Here is a 15,576-nt window from a genome sequence, read left to right as displayed (position 1 = left end):
GGGCAGCGCTTGCAGGTTCACCACCTGGTCCCTAAAAGGAGTGGTGGGAACCTTGGGCACATAGCCCAGTCGGGGGTCTCAGGATCACGTGAGAATAGCCCGGACCGAACTCCAGGCACGTTTCGCTGACAGAGAATGCTTGCAGGTCACCTACCCTCTTGATGGAAGCGAGCGCAGTCAGGAGGGCAGTCTTCAAGGAGAGTGCCTTAAGCCCGGCTGACTGCAAAACTCAAAGGGGGCTCTCTGTAGACCCTGAAAAACTACAGAGGTCCGATGAGGGAACAAGGCGTGGCCTGGAGGGATTCAGCCTCCTGGCGCCTCTTAGGAACCTGATGATCAGATCATGCTTCCCTAAGGACTTACCGTCGACTGCGTCATGGTGTGCTGCTATGGCAGCAACGTACACCTTCAAGGTGGAAGGGGACAGCCTCCCTTCCAACCTCTCTTGCAGGAAGGAAAGCACTGATCTGACTGCGCACCTCTGGGGGTCTTCCTGATGGGAAGAACACCACTTAGCGAACAGACACCACTTAAAGGCATACAGGCGCCTCGTAGAGGGAGCCCTAGCCTGAGTGAAGGTGTCTACCACCGCAGGTGGGAGACAGCTTAGGTCTTCCGCGTCCCATCAAGGGGCCAGACATGGAGATTCCAGAGGTCTGTTCGCGGGTGCCGGATGGTGCCCCTTCCCTGAGAAAGAAGGGCCTTCCTCAGGGGAATTTGCCCGGGGGGAGCTGTCACAAGGAGCGTGAGGTCCGAGCACCACGTCTGGGCGGGCCAGTAGGGTGCTTACCAGGACGACCTTCTCCTCGTCCTCCCTGACCTTGCACAGGGTCTGTGCGAGCAGGCTCACTGGGGAAAACGCATATTTGCGAATGCCAGGGGACCAGCTGTGTGCCAGCGCGTCTATGCCGAGGAAGGCCTCGGTGAGGGCATACCAGAGCGGGCAGTGGGAGGATTCTTGGGAGGCGAACAGGTGCACCTGTGCCTGACTGAATCGACTCCAAATCAGCTGGACCACCTGAAGGTGGAGTCTCCACTCTCCCTTGAGGGTAACCTGTTGTTACGGCGCGTCCGCCGAAGTGTTGAGGTTGCCCGGGATGTGAGTGGCTTGCAGCGACTTGGTGCTGCTAACTCCGTTGGAGGAGACGGCGGGCGAGTTATGACATACAGCGGGAGCACAGACCGCCTTGGCGGTTGACATATGCTACCGCTGCCGTGCTGTCTGTCCGAACTAGCACGTGCTTGCCCTGGATCAACGGCCGGAACCTCCGAAGGGCGAGCAGAATTGCCAGTAACTCGAGGCAGTTGATGTGCCAATGCAGCTGTGGACCCGTCTAGAGGCCGGCGGCTGCGTGCCCATTGCCAACAGCGCCCCAGCCCATTTTGGAGGCGTCTGTCGTGACCACGACGCGCCTGGAGACCAGTTCTAGCGGAACACCTGCTCGTGGAAACGAGAGGTCGGTCCAAGGGCTGAAAAGACGGTGACAGACCGACGTAATGGCCACGCAGTGTGTCCCTTGGCGCCATGCCCGTCTCGGGACTCGAGTCTGGAGCCAGTGCTGAAGCGGCCTCATATGCATCAACCCGAGCGGGGTGGCCACCGCCGAGGACGCCATATGCCCCAGGAGCCTCTGAAAATGTTTCAGTGGAACCGCTGTTTTCTGTTTGAACGCCTTCAAACAGGCCAGCACCGACTGGGCGCGCTCGTTCGTAAGGTGCGCCGTCAAGGAGACTGAGTCCGACTCCAAACCGAGAAAAGAGATGCTCTGAACCGGGAGGAGCTTGCTCTTTTCCCAGCTGACCCGAAGCCCTAGTCGGCTGAGGTGTGAGAGCACCAGGTCCCTGTGTGCGCATAACCCGTCTCGAGAGTGAGCTAGGATTAGCCAGTCGTCGAGATAGTTGAGAATGCGAATGCCCACCTCCCTTAACGGGGCAAGGGCAGCCTCTGCGATCTTCGTAAAGATGCGAGGAGACAGGGACAGGCCGAAAGGGAGGACTTGTACCAATACGCCTGACCCTCGAACGCAAACCGCAGGAAGGGTCTGTGTCGAGGAAGGATCGAGACGTGAAAGTACGCATCCTTCGGGTCTACCGCCACGAACCAATCTTGATGCCGGACGCTCGCTAGAATGCGTCTTTGCGTCAGCATCTTGAACGGGAGTCTGTGTAAGGCCCGGTTCAGTACTCGCAGGTCCAAGATTGGCCGCAACCCACCGCCTTTTTTCGGTACTGTACCAGCGGGTGGGGCCTCGCGGCGGGGCGGAGCTTGAGGTGCCACACCACATCGTGGCCGTGCTGAGTCCGAGGACATCGAAGCACTTACCTGGCTCCTTGTGACCACCCACGGAACAGCCTGGGACGGGGGAGGAAGAGGCCTGTCCTCATGACCCGTGGAGACTGTCACATTGGGGGCGGATTTGTGCCACAGCTGGGCGCTCAGGGCGGGAGACCGCCGCTGGAGCGCCAACCTGCCAAATGGAGTGGTGGACGGTGGTCGTGATGCCAGCCGTACACACCGAATATGTGACCCAGGGAACAAGGAAACAACTCTTGCGGAGCTCTTGAGTACTGCAGCCACTTGGGCATGCAGCGCAATTAAATGAAAAAGGTAACAAAAAGAAGATCTGCTTACCAGCTCCAGAGCAGCGGGTTTCGTTGTCCCTGGGTCGCCCGTCTCAGGGGCGCTTCGAAGACCTCCGTGGGTTCTTCGGTGCCGGCTGTGAGACGGGTGGCGTCGGCTTCCTGCGGTGGGCTCCACGCCGGGGCCGGGCCGGAGGGGCGGGCTGCGGTGGAGCCGGTGCAGTCACCGCAGGGGGACGCCCTCGGCGATGAGTAGATGGGGTGCGGGATCTTGAGCCATGCCGGGGCAGGACAAGCCGGCTAGCATCCATCTACTGCTCTACCATCGAGAACTGCTGGGCAAAGTCCTCGACGGTGTCGCCGAATAGGCCCGCCTGGAAAATGGGGGCAGCAAGGAATCGTGTCCTGTCGGCCTCACCCATCTTGACCAGGTTGAGCCAAAGGTGGCGCTCCTGGACCACTAGTGTGGCCATCGTCCGCCCGGGAGACCGCGCCGTGACCTCCGTCACTCGGAGAGCGTGGTCGGTTGCCGAGCGCAGTTCCTGCATCAATCCCGGGGCGGAATTACCCTCGTGCAGTTCCTTTAGCGCCTTGGCGGACTTGCAGGAGAGCCATGGCGTGCAGGGCGGAGGCGGCTTGTCCAGCAGCGCCGTAGGCTTTGACCGTCAGATAGGACGTAAACCTACAGGCCCCTGGACGGGGGCTTTGGGCACCCGCGCCAGGTGGCAGCGCTCTGCGGGCATAGGTGCACCGCGAGCGCCTTTATCCACCGGGGGATTGCCGAATAACCCTTGGCCGCCCCACCATCGAGGGTAGTGAGAGCGGGGAAGCTGAAAAGATCGGGACCGGGCAGTAAAAGGTGCATCCCGCGACCTTGTCAGCTCTTCATGCACTTCCGGGAAGAAAGGAACGGGGCGGGGCGTGGCTTTGAGCGGCGCCGCGAGCCCAGGAACCAATCACAGAGCCGCGAGGGTTCAGGGAAGAGCGGTGAAATCCACTCTACCGACGCTCGCGGCTGTCCGGGAAAGCATGTCGTCATCTCCGCGTCAGCCTGTGACTGGGCGATCGACCCCGAAGGGAGGAGCCCAGCCGAGGCTTCCGACTGGACGAGCCCGCTCTCCGATGCTGCGCTCGAGAGCTCATCACTTTCGCGGGCTCCGAATAAGAGGTCGAACTCGCCGTGAGACGAGCCGGCGGACTCACCCGGAAGCCTGATCGGGGCAGACGAGCGTGCTGGGGAATGGGAGGTCCGCGGGGGGATACCCGGCGGAGGCGGTCCCATTGGGGTCCCCAAATCGCCCCCAGTGCTAGCTGCGCTGGCCTCAAACCCGTGGGTAAAAGGACCGAGGCGGGAGCCTCTGGGGTGGCTCGCTTCCTTAGGAAAGGCGAGCCGCGACCGCAACGTTGCCATGGACACATTCTCGCAATGAGAATGTGACCATCCACGAACGCTGTCTCCGCGTGAGCAGTGCCCAGACACGAAAGACAGTGATCGTGACTGTTAGAAGGCGAGAGATAACGAGCACAACCAGGAATAACACACAATCGGAAAAGCATCTTTAAAAAGATGCGTCTTTAAAAAGACGTTCCGTGTGCGCTCTTTTAGAGAAATATATACTCTTTTAGAGGGGAAAAATGCTCTTTCAGAAAATATGCTCTCTAGTTTTTCTGCCGAAGTGCCCAGGGGCATTCTCTGCAGTGCACCAGTGCAGAGGAGGGAGAAGCCGCTGAAATGCGCCGTCAGATCCAGCAGGTGAATGAACAGTAGTATTCAGCTCAATGAGCATGACCGTTCGGCTCCGAAGAGAAAATCTGAATGAGTGGTTGCATACCAGCTCCTTTTATACCCGTATGTTCGGGGGAGTGGCATGCAAATACCACTCGCCAATTTTCTTTGGCCTTTTATCAAAGACCAGAGGTGTCTCGGGCTCCCAAGAGTGACCCCTAGTGTCACTACATCGACACCAACGTCGAGTGAGTGACAGATAGGGAACTCCATTGATAAGTGCATGCTCAGCCACTGTAGTGGCAACATAGACTTTAAATGTTGCCAGGGCAACCCCAGCCCCAAAACGCTCCTGCAACAATTCCACCACTGTACCGACAGGGCAGTGAACTGAATTTTCACCTCGCGATGTACACCAAGAAGCAGAAATACACCAGCTGAACATATAAAGCCTCCTAGTTGATGGAGCTCTAACATTTAGAATGGTATCAACCACAATGGGGAATAACCCATCATTCAAAAGAGTGCCCCATTGAGGGGCCATACCCATAAATTGCACAAGTTCGGCTGGGGGTGCCAAATGCTGCCTCGTGCAGCAGACTGATCTGTAGAAATGCATAAAGACGTGCTGTCGGCCACTGATTCGCCAACTCATCGAAGCCCAATGGTGCCGGGGGCGAGAGGGAAAACCAGAGGGGACAGTGTGTCATCTCACTCGAAGCGAACAGGTCCACTTCCGCTCTGCCGAACCGTCTCCAGATTTGATCCATAATCTGAGGATGTAATGTTCACTCTCCAGGCACCACACCCTGTCTGGACAGGATACCTGCCCCAAATTCAACTGGCCCGGAACATATACGGCTCGTAGAGACAGCACATTTTCCCGTGCCCACAGAAGAAAGTGACATGCCAGACTCAGCATTCCAGCTCGAATTCCTACTAAAGTGAACCATATTTTAACCTTGATATTCATAGTAAAACCATAGTAATAATACAGGAAAATGAAAATGTCTCCGGTTACACATATAACCTCGGTTCCCTGAGATGAAGGGAATGAGAAATTGCTGTAAGCACTATGGGGAAAGTACACAACCTTGTTGAAACCTTCATACAATTACAGCAATCTTCTGATTGGCAATGGTGTCTGAGCCCCACACTTTTAGGCATGCAGTCGGCCTATGTAAGTGGGTAGTCGGTCACCATTTCATCAGAATTTTCTGACTGAGGAACAAGAGTGAGTCACTCGTATTATGAAACTCTAAAGTAGTAGTGCGGCCAGCTTTCGCAATGTCTCGTTCCCTTCATCTCATGGAACCGAGGTTACATATGTAACCGGAGACTTCCCTTTCGATTCAGTTCACTCAACATCACGCTGCACTACATGACATTACACTCCCAGAGTTATAGCTCTAAATAGATATATTCATAAGGAGTCACAGGTCACAGGCCAAAGGCCAATGACTTATAAGTCATATTAAAGTGTATATGAATAGTTCCACGTTGCGGATGCCTGATGGAAACTAATGTAGCCTGGGATCTATATGAACCATATAGATATACGCAGTATGGATTATTAACCCTCTTATAACAAGGTTGGGAATGTATGATTTATTTCTTATGGGATTGCTTATGACTTAAAAGAAGCAGTTCAACAGCATATAATAGGTGGCTGTGTTGATTATATTCAGTAGCCCACCCATAATAAGGGCTTGGGCTCACCCGCTTGAAAGTAGGAAGCGCTCTATATAGAGAGGACTTGTGAGGAGATGGATGCAACGTCCAGTTATAAAACCTTGTGAACGTGTTTTTGAGGACCATCCTGCTGCTAAACATATGTCCTCTAAGGACACACCATTTGTCCATGTCCATGAAGAGGCCATGCCTCTGGTTGAATGCGCTTTGACACCAATCAGGCAATTCGTGCCCTGTGATTCATAAGTGAGGGCGATCGCATCAACGATCCAGGGAGAGAGCCTTTGTTTGGAGACGGACATTCCTTTTGTGTAACAAACAAAGAGCTGATCCGACAGCCTAAACTGACGGGTGCACTCAACATATGTATGCAGTGTCCTCACTGGGCATAACATATGCATAGATTGCTCTTCATCTTAATTAAATTGTGGGGGAAAGAAGGCTTGCAAACGAACTACCTGAGCCCTGAAGGGCACTGATAAAACCTTAGGCACGTAGCCTTTTCTAGGTTTAATGGTGGCTTTTGACAGATCTGGACCAAATTCCAAGCATGAGCTGTCAGTCCACAGTACCTGCCTGTCACCCACCCGTTTAAATGAGGCCAAAGACAATAGGAGTGCGGTCAAGTCAAGTCGTTTTTATTTGTATAGTGCCTTCCATAAAATACGATTGTGAATTGTGTTTAAAAATAATTAAATAATAATTGTATTTAGAAACCTAGTGAGCAAGCCAATGGCGACTGTGGCAAGGAATACAAAACTCCATAAAATAGAAGAAAAATAACCTTGGGAGAAACCAGGCTCACTGTGGGGCCAGTTCCCCTCTGGCTAACATCATGAATATAATGCCAATATTACTTATGTATAATGCAAGTCATGGTTTAAAATTATTAAACTAAGTAAGTGTTAAGGGTCAGTGTTTAAACAAAGATTTTGAAGAACTGTAAGATTAATGACTGTTGTCTTTGAAGTTCATCCTGGATTAACTGCAGAAGTTCACATAGATGCACTGTACTTTGTTAGTTGGCAGATGAAGGCTTTTGTTGGCAGTTAATTGATAGTCTATATATTCCATTATAAGAGTGTAGTCCATCATTAGACCGAGGTGATGCAGGCAGAGATCAGTGAGGTGCATCGCAGTTCAACCGGCCAGCAATTTTGGTGAGATCTATCCTAATTCCAAGGTTCAGGCAATGGCATATGATGTACCCCATGTCTTATGTTGGAGTTGGCATCGGTTCATCCTCTGAAGTCCATCGTAATAGACTGAAGTGAATGTTTGGCTGGCACCAGCTGCATTTAGTCGTCATCACTCAGAGACATGTAGCAGTGGAGTCCAACACGAAGCAGGAATGGAACTGGATCCAGCCGGTTCTGGTGACCTCAGGATAGGAGTTCCAAGGTTGAGACAGGGATACAAATATAATAATATTAGCAGAGATGCCTGTGGCAGTGGGGGCGTGGTCAAGTATTTCTCCGGAGAGAGAGAAAGCGGTAAGGGTGCTTACACCTGAGCTAAATTATGTCTAACACCTGTCTCTAATTTCAGTGAGCACGGGGAAAGAGGCATAAAAGAGCCACACCGCCAGCAGTCAGGGAGAGAGAGAGAAACAGGTGTGCAGCATTGCCAAACGGTTTCCATTACATGTTGAAGCTACTGAGTGTTTGTGAAGAAGTTTGTTTATTTTTGAGAGTGAATTATTGAACTGAGTGAAAACCCTGAAAGAGTGTATCTGCTGCACTGAAGAGAATAAAACACCTACCTGAACCAGGACATCTGCTTCTGGCCTCCTCCTTTCATTGAGAAGTGTTACAATGCCATTCAATTTATTGCAGAGTTATAGATCATGATCAATGTTTCTGGTTTCTGGTTCCGGCAGACCTAACTAAAGCAGCCTAAATGTGAGTTGAAGGTAATTTAGGTGCATGCCTGGCTAAATAGATGAGTCTTTAGTCTAGACGTAAATTGAGTGATTGTGTCTGCATCTCGGACAGTGTTAGGGAGACTATTCCATAGTTCAGGAGCCAAATATGAAAAGGATCTACCTCCTTTTGTGGATTTTGATATTCTAGGAACTATTAACAGGCCAGAATTTTGCGATCATAATGAACGTGATGGAATATAGCGTGGTAGAAGGTCACTTAAGTACTGCAGAGCTAGACCATTCAAAGCTTTGTACGTAGTTAACAGAATTTTAAAATTAATACGAAATTTAACAGGTAGCCAATGTAATGACGATAAAATGGGGCTAATATGATCATATTTCTTGGTTCTAGTCAGCACTCTGGCTGCTGCATTTTGAACCAACTGAAGTTCATTTATTGAACTTGCAGTACATCCTCCCAGTAATGAATTACAATAATCTAGTCTTGAGGTCATGAACGCATTAATTATTTTAAGGAAAGCACCCACAGCTCAACAGATTCCAGTGGCTCGAACGGTGAGTTTGTTAGTGCATTCAGCACCAGATTCTAGTCCCAAGTCGGCACCATAGCAGGGTGAGGGGGGTTTAAACGCCTTGCCCCCCTAATGAAGTTTATGACTAGATTATGTTTGCATATCAACGAGCCAGTCTCCATGGCGTGGTATGCTGAAATAGTCGCTACATAAACCTTGAGCGTTGACGGGGTAAGACCAGCATCCAGCTGCTCTTGAAAGAATATAAAAATCTCAGCTATGGGGCCATTCACCGGGTCTTTACCACATGAAGAACACCAATTTGCAAACACACGCCATTTAAGTGCATAAAGTTGTCTCATGGACAGTGCTCTAGCCTGTTAAATGGTACTTATCATCGACTGATCCAATTCTGGCTTGTCCGATGTGCTTTGTTCGGGGCCACATATTTAGGCTCCACAGCTCTGGCTGGGGATGCCAAATCATGCCTTGTGCTTGAGAGAGAAGGTCTCTCCTCAGCAGTATTTCCCATGGAGGGCCGTCTAGTATTTATATAATCTCCGGAAACCAGGACAGATAGGCTCCAGGCACGATGTGGAATGTGCCACTTGAGCCAGTACTGCAGAGGTCTCATGTGCAACAGACCTAACGGTATGATGGCGGATGCTGCCGCCATAAAACCCAGCATTCTCTGAAATGTCTTCGGTGGCAATGTTTTCCCCAGGTTGAACTGAGACAGACACCGAAGAATGGTCTGTACACGCTTGTTTGTGAGGAGCACACGCGCATGCTCATGGAGTTGAGACGAACCCCTAAAAAGGAGATTTGCTATGCTTTTCGACCAATTGGCATTCAGACCCAGATTTTTCAGATGGCAAAGCAGCAAGTCTCTGTGCTTGCTCAATAGTGCCTCTGATTGGGCTAGTAATAGCCAATCGTTGAGGTAATTCAAAACATGCACACCGTTCATTTTCAATTGGGCGAGCACCGCATCAATACATTTCGTGAATGTGCGGGGAGTCAGAGACAGACCAAAAGAAAGGATTTTGAATTGATCTGCAGTTCCCTCGAACACGAATCTTAAAAACTGCCTGTGATGCGGTGCAACCGGTACATGAAAGTACACGTCCTTCAGATCTATTGACGCAAACCAGTCCTGAGGACGGATGTGTGATAAGATATGTTCCTGAGTTATCATTTTGAATGGACGCTTCGCGAGCGTGCGATTCAAGCGACTCAGATCTAGAATGGGCAGAAGCCTGCCATCTTTCTTCAGAACGAGAAAATAATGGCTGTAGACCCCGCTGTGTGTCGCAGTCTGGGATAGTCTCTATCACGTTTTTTGTGAGGAGACTGTGAATCGCTGCGCACAACAACAGCGCATCCTGTGGTCGGACCGCAGATTGCATAACGCCGGTGAAGCGAGGTGGCTGGCGTACAAACTGAATCGTACAACCATGCTTGATTGTTTTTAACACCCAGTCTGACATGCCCGTGAAGGCTCGCCACACATTCACGCAGTGGGACAGCGGGCTTATTGATTGCTCGCAATAAGAGATAAGAGTGCCACTCACCATAGGGAAGCAGCTGAGCATAGTGTGTGGGGTGTATGATACGTGAAGAGGAAATGGCCCTTTTTCTGAGACTTTTCTGGCTCTTCTGGAGGAGACCACTCAAGACATAGCTCTTCAACCGCCCTTGTGAGGACATGAAGAAGCTCCTTGTCTTTGGCATGTGCACGTTCTTCACACTCGCTGGGGGAAGTAGTGGCAACATTCTCTGTGAACCACTCGCCTGAAGCTGCGAGTGACACAGCATTATCCCCATCAACAGAGCCGCCAAACGTAATGAGGCCATGCTCTCCAATAGAGGGCCGGAGCACATCACGCACATATTGCACAGGAGAAGATGTTAGATCGGAAGTTCAGGGGGCTCGCAGGGCTTGCACCGGCATGAGATCCTCCTCTAATTTATCCAGCTTATCCTCACTGCCCCTCTGTGCCTCTTCATGTGGTCCCTCGAGACTTAACACAGAAGAGGCAGGTGGGAGGGCAAGGGAGGCTGGATCTTCCCCCAGAACAAGGTTGATCCTAGAGTGCAACATCTGGAGATTCATCCGGGATCCCTGGCTTATCTTTGCTTTGCAGGTATTGCAGACAACTACATCACCATCTTTGGAGAAGTAGTCCCAAACCTTACTACCCATTTGCTGTCGCTTTTCAGCCATCTGTAGGTGATAGAGGAAAGAACATTTTATTTAAGGTGGGCATTTTTAAGATGGGTATTTAATAAATGTAGAGATAACAGCTCATTTTTAACTGATCATATATTTTACATATAAAATATTGATCTGAAAATTAACTAGTAACTATAGCTGTTAAAAAAATAAATGCAGTGGAAAAAGTACAATATTTCCCTCTGAAATGAAATGGAGTGGAAATATAAAGTAATAGAAAATGCCATAGTAATACTCAAGTAAAGTACAAGTACCTCTAAATTGTACTAAAGTACAGTTTTCTTGCTTATCAAAACATCATCAGCAATATTTCACTGTATAACAAAACAGTCACACACAATACCTCATGGTTCGCTGCTGCCCAGTCAAGAGATAAACAGCGGCAGCAGTATTACACTGTATTCTGCTATACAAGTTCAGGAGAAACTTTCAGCGGTGGAAAACCAGACTTTTAAATATTACATTTTGTAAATGCAAATTGTGACTGGAATTGTTCGGTTGAAGGGGGTACCAAACTGCGAATCCTGAATAAAACAGTTTGGTGAATACATGTTTACACATTAGCTTGCACTCAGCTGGCAAGGTATGAAAGTAGCTACGTGGTTAGCAGTGGAGGGCCATGCATTAAAAATCTAGGCCTTCAGTTTGATTCATGCCATTAAGAAAACACAGTTTCACAATGAATAAGACACCCTATGCCTTTGGCCATCATACATTATATTGCAGTTAACTAATAATACCAATTGACATTTTAAAAACACGTCCACGCACGAAAGCCAGAACTTGAAACAACACTTAATGCTCAAGCAAGCCTAATTTTAACTGCAGTATGACTGTTTGTGAAATGAACGTCTCCCGAACAGACATTCAAAAATCATAATTTTTCATATGAATCTACCAAGGAGATTGGTCGGAGATTCCTCCGAACACAGGATGTGCTGTTGTTGTGCGCAGCGATTCACAGTCTCCTCATAAAAAACGCGATAGAGACTATCCCAGACTGTGACACACAGCGGGGTTTACAGCCATTATTTTCTCATTCTGAAGAAAGACGGCAGGCTTCTACCCATTCTAGATCTGAGTCGCTTGAATCACATGCTTGCGAAGTGTCCATTCAAAATGATAACTCATGAGCAGATCTTATCGCACATCCGTCCTCAGGACTGGTTTGCGTCAATAGATCTGAAGGACGTGTACTTTCATGTACCAGTTGCACCGCATCACAGGCAGTTTTTGAGATTCGTGTTCGAGGGAACTGCAGATCAATTCAAAATCCTTTCTTTTTGTCCTGTTCACGTCTTGCTGAGAAGTTCCATCCGCTGTAAGTGTATATCGATGGTGAAGCAGAAGGGTTCCAAGACGAAGTTCGCAGTCTTGAAGGAAGAAAATTCTGAAGAAATGGTGACTGAGCGCCCGCTTATATAGGCTGACTGCGTGCCTAAAAGGGCGGGGCTCAGACACGAATGCCAATCAGAAGATTGCCGTGATTGTATAAGGGTTTCAACAAGGTCATATAAGGACACTTTCCCCATAGTGCTTACAACAATGTAGAGTGAACTGAATTGAAAGGGAAATATGGTAATAAAAATAATAATTTTGTGGTTAGTATGGTTTTACTAAACTAAACATGGTTAGCCTACAACATTCATGGTTACTACAATATTATTAAATTTTCCACCAAAAACTCTGGTTACTACAGTCTACAATTTTACTACAGTAAAACCAAAATAACCACAAAATTATGATTTTTATTGCCATAGTTTTCATTTTCCTGTATTGTCACATAGGGTTTCACTTCGAATATCATAGTTAAAATACGGTTAATGTAGTAAAACCATGGTAAATGTATTGCGGGGGAATGCAGAACTATTGCAAGGGCACCAAAAACTTACTACGAGGGAACGCAAACTACTGCGAGAGAAAATGAAACTTATTGTGAGGGCATGCAAAAGTGTTTTTTTTTTTTTTTTAAATAAAAAATTCCACCCTGTTCTCTAAGGGGTTCCATACTCTCGCATGATATGCATGTGCTGTCGACATTTAACAGTATTATAATGCCATAGAGCTATGGTCTATTAAGCTGAACTCTGGTCTATTAAGCTTTTAATTTGAATTTATCATCACAATATTTTTTATTGTATTTATTTAGATTCTGATTTTACTTGGTGAATTTATCATCATTCTCTACACCTCCCCAGACACGCCCTGTCGCCTGTCAATTTGAAAACGTGGGTCTACCACAAACAATGATTCCTCCAGATTTAAAAAAAACTCTTACTGGGAGGCTAACTTAAAGTGTCTTAAAGTGTCACTGTAAAAGATTTTGATCAAATGAAAGAATGTGCTCTCTATCATAGACATGAAGTTCAAAAAAATGTAATTGAAAAGAGCCTTCTTTACAGTAAACTATATATATATATATATATATATATAAGTAAACAAATATGAACCAAAAATCTGGTGACAGAGATACCTCAAAACACTTGGCTCCAAAAGCCAAAATTCTTATTTAGATAATTGTCTTATGAGACTCCCAATAAGCTTTTTTCTAAGAAAATCAATTTAAGACACGGCAATCAAATTCCTTATCATTAATGTTTAATGGAATGTAAATGTAGGCCTGATTTTAATATTTCTGGTTACCATGAGGCAACACATTTCACCAAAGGTGCCCATATTTCCAAATATCTTTCCATGTGTATGTCTTTCCATTTGCGGGTAAGAGATACGTCCTGTTTAAAAATTAATGCGACAAACAGGTTCTCCTTCATTTACGGGTCATATCACTCTAGTGTTCCAGTACTGTCTTTCCTAACTGCACATTGAAGAGAAATTGGCTTTGCAATCTCCTATTATGTATCTACAGTATTATGAAAATTACATTATAAAATAAGAGCAATTCCCTTTGTGACGCCCTTCTTCCACATACCACTTACTCTATTGAAAATGACAACAGGGATCAAACACACTGATGCATGTTTAAGCCAGAAGGATAACAACAATCTCAAGAGTGGTTTTGTGACATTTCAATGTAGCATTCTCCATTTCCTCTCTCTGACTCATTTCAAGCAAACACAGCTGGTCCTGCTGAAACCATGTGAATTAAGATCTGAAGCAACTACTCTGCATCATATTGTAGCATTTAGAGTAAAGGCTGATGATATTCAGTGCTATTTTGGTTGATCTAAAAACATTGTGGCACTATTGGAATATACAGGATATGATACATCAAATTATCATTAAAATCATGTTTACATTAATTTGTCTCACTCACATTTATCACTTTAAGTAGGCTAAGTGAATTTAGTCAAGTTTATCCTCTTGAGACTTAATCTAAAAAATATTTGTCTGTTGTTGTTTATATATCTGAGACCATTTCTGGGCGTTTCTGTCATGCCAAATGTTCAGGAGCTTGGTCAATATGATCATATTAATAAATGATCACTATGCAGTATATACACTACATCGTAATAATATAATATATAATAATACAAAATAATAATCTGGACAATTTAAGACTAAAAGGAAATTGATTCAAGACTTTCAGATAAAGATCTAACTGCTGTTCAAATTCAGCCAGTGTTTCTTCAGCAAGCAAAGTATTTGGACAATAATAATAATAGGCTAATAATAATAATAATGTTAATAATGTATCCCTAGTAAAGTATTTGGACACTTCAGCCAAAATGTATGTGTTGCATCATAAAACATAAACAAAGTGGCACCCACGAAAACAAATTATGTTAGTCCTTTTCACATGAACTTTTCTCAGCATTTCTGCAATGCTTTTTAACCAACGGATACCAAGGTCATTTTTAGAGGATATATAAAGTCAGTTCCCCTCTCAAGTTTACACAGGTGAAGTTCATCAACAATGGACATGATCTAAGAAGTATGATACTGTAAACAGAAAGTGTCCAAAAACTTTTTTGTCGTCATTTCGAACAGTATGTTTATTTTTTATAATTAAGAAACTTCTTTTTGTGAAATGTTGTGCTTGCCCATTACTTCATTACAATAAATGACAGTGTGCTATTTTGTTATCTAATGCAATGAAATTCATATATTGTAAGTGTGGCTTAAGTGTCCAAATACTTTTTGAGGCCACTGTAGCATGTATAAACAACAATGCGACTGTTATCAAAGTGACATAAATCATATCACAGATAAATTAGAACAAATTAACCTTTACTTTATTAAGAAGACAACATCATAGAAACATATGGCTATAGTGGCACAACCGCATATATTTTTGTCTGACTTTAGTTAAATTACCATAGTAAGCATTCCTAGCCACGTTTTAAATTGGTAACGGAGTCTGAAATCTCCGCGTATTTAATTCCTTCTTACTTCTTACCTCTTCCTGAAAGCCCAGCTCCTGTTTACGTGATGACGTCACAGTGGGTGATGACGCTGTCCAGGGCTGTAGCGTGAAATCCCTGAACATCTCACAAACATGTGTAAGCATCGATGTGCTCATTCTCCACACTTCATCTGTTATTGCTGTAAATGCATGTCTCCTTCTCAATATTGTATGTGTATAGCGACATTTTTCACTCAGTATACCTTGCTGCAACTCTGCAACACACACAGCTACAGGATATGTATATACACCCCATTTCTTCAAAAATTACCATGGTAACCATAGTTTCCATTAAAACACATTATTACAGAATGTAACAACTGTAAAATCATAAATGATTATGGGATCTCCTTCGGTGTAAAAACCGTTCATAATCTTACTGTCATTTTGTTTAGTTTCTTTTTTTATCACAGTGGTGTGCTAATACCAATTTACCACAGTTTCACTGTTAAAAATAGATTTATTGTCTTATTGTATTGTTAATTGTGAAGTTAGCCTATTTAAAATTATTTTTTCATGTTTTGTACATATAAAAAGAGTGTGAATAGACTACTTTCCTCTTCTTCTAAAGTAAACATATTT

General features: G+C 46.1%; 1 pseudogene; it reads right to left on the bottom strand.

The window, feature by feature from the left end:
- LOC127447562 (glycosyltransferase-like domain-containing protein 1) overlaps positions 1-14,982 on the bottom strand; it is an 88,474-nt pseudogene extending 73,492 nt beyond the window's left edge.
- Positions 14,983-15,576: the final 594 nt, after the last annotated feature.

Source organism: Myxocyprinus asiaticus, chromosome 10, assembly GCF_019703515.2.
Source record: "Myxocyprinus asiaticus isolate MX2 ecotype Aquarium Trade chromosome 10, UBuf_Myxa_2, whole genome shotgun sequence".
Taxonomy (NCBI): Eukaryota; Metazoa; Chordata; class Actinopteri; order Cypriniformes; family Catostomidae; genus Myxocyprinus; species Myxocyprinus asiaticus.
This window is presented reverse-complemented; position numbering and strand designations above follow the sequence as displayed.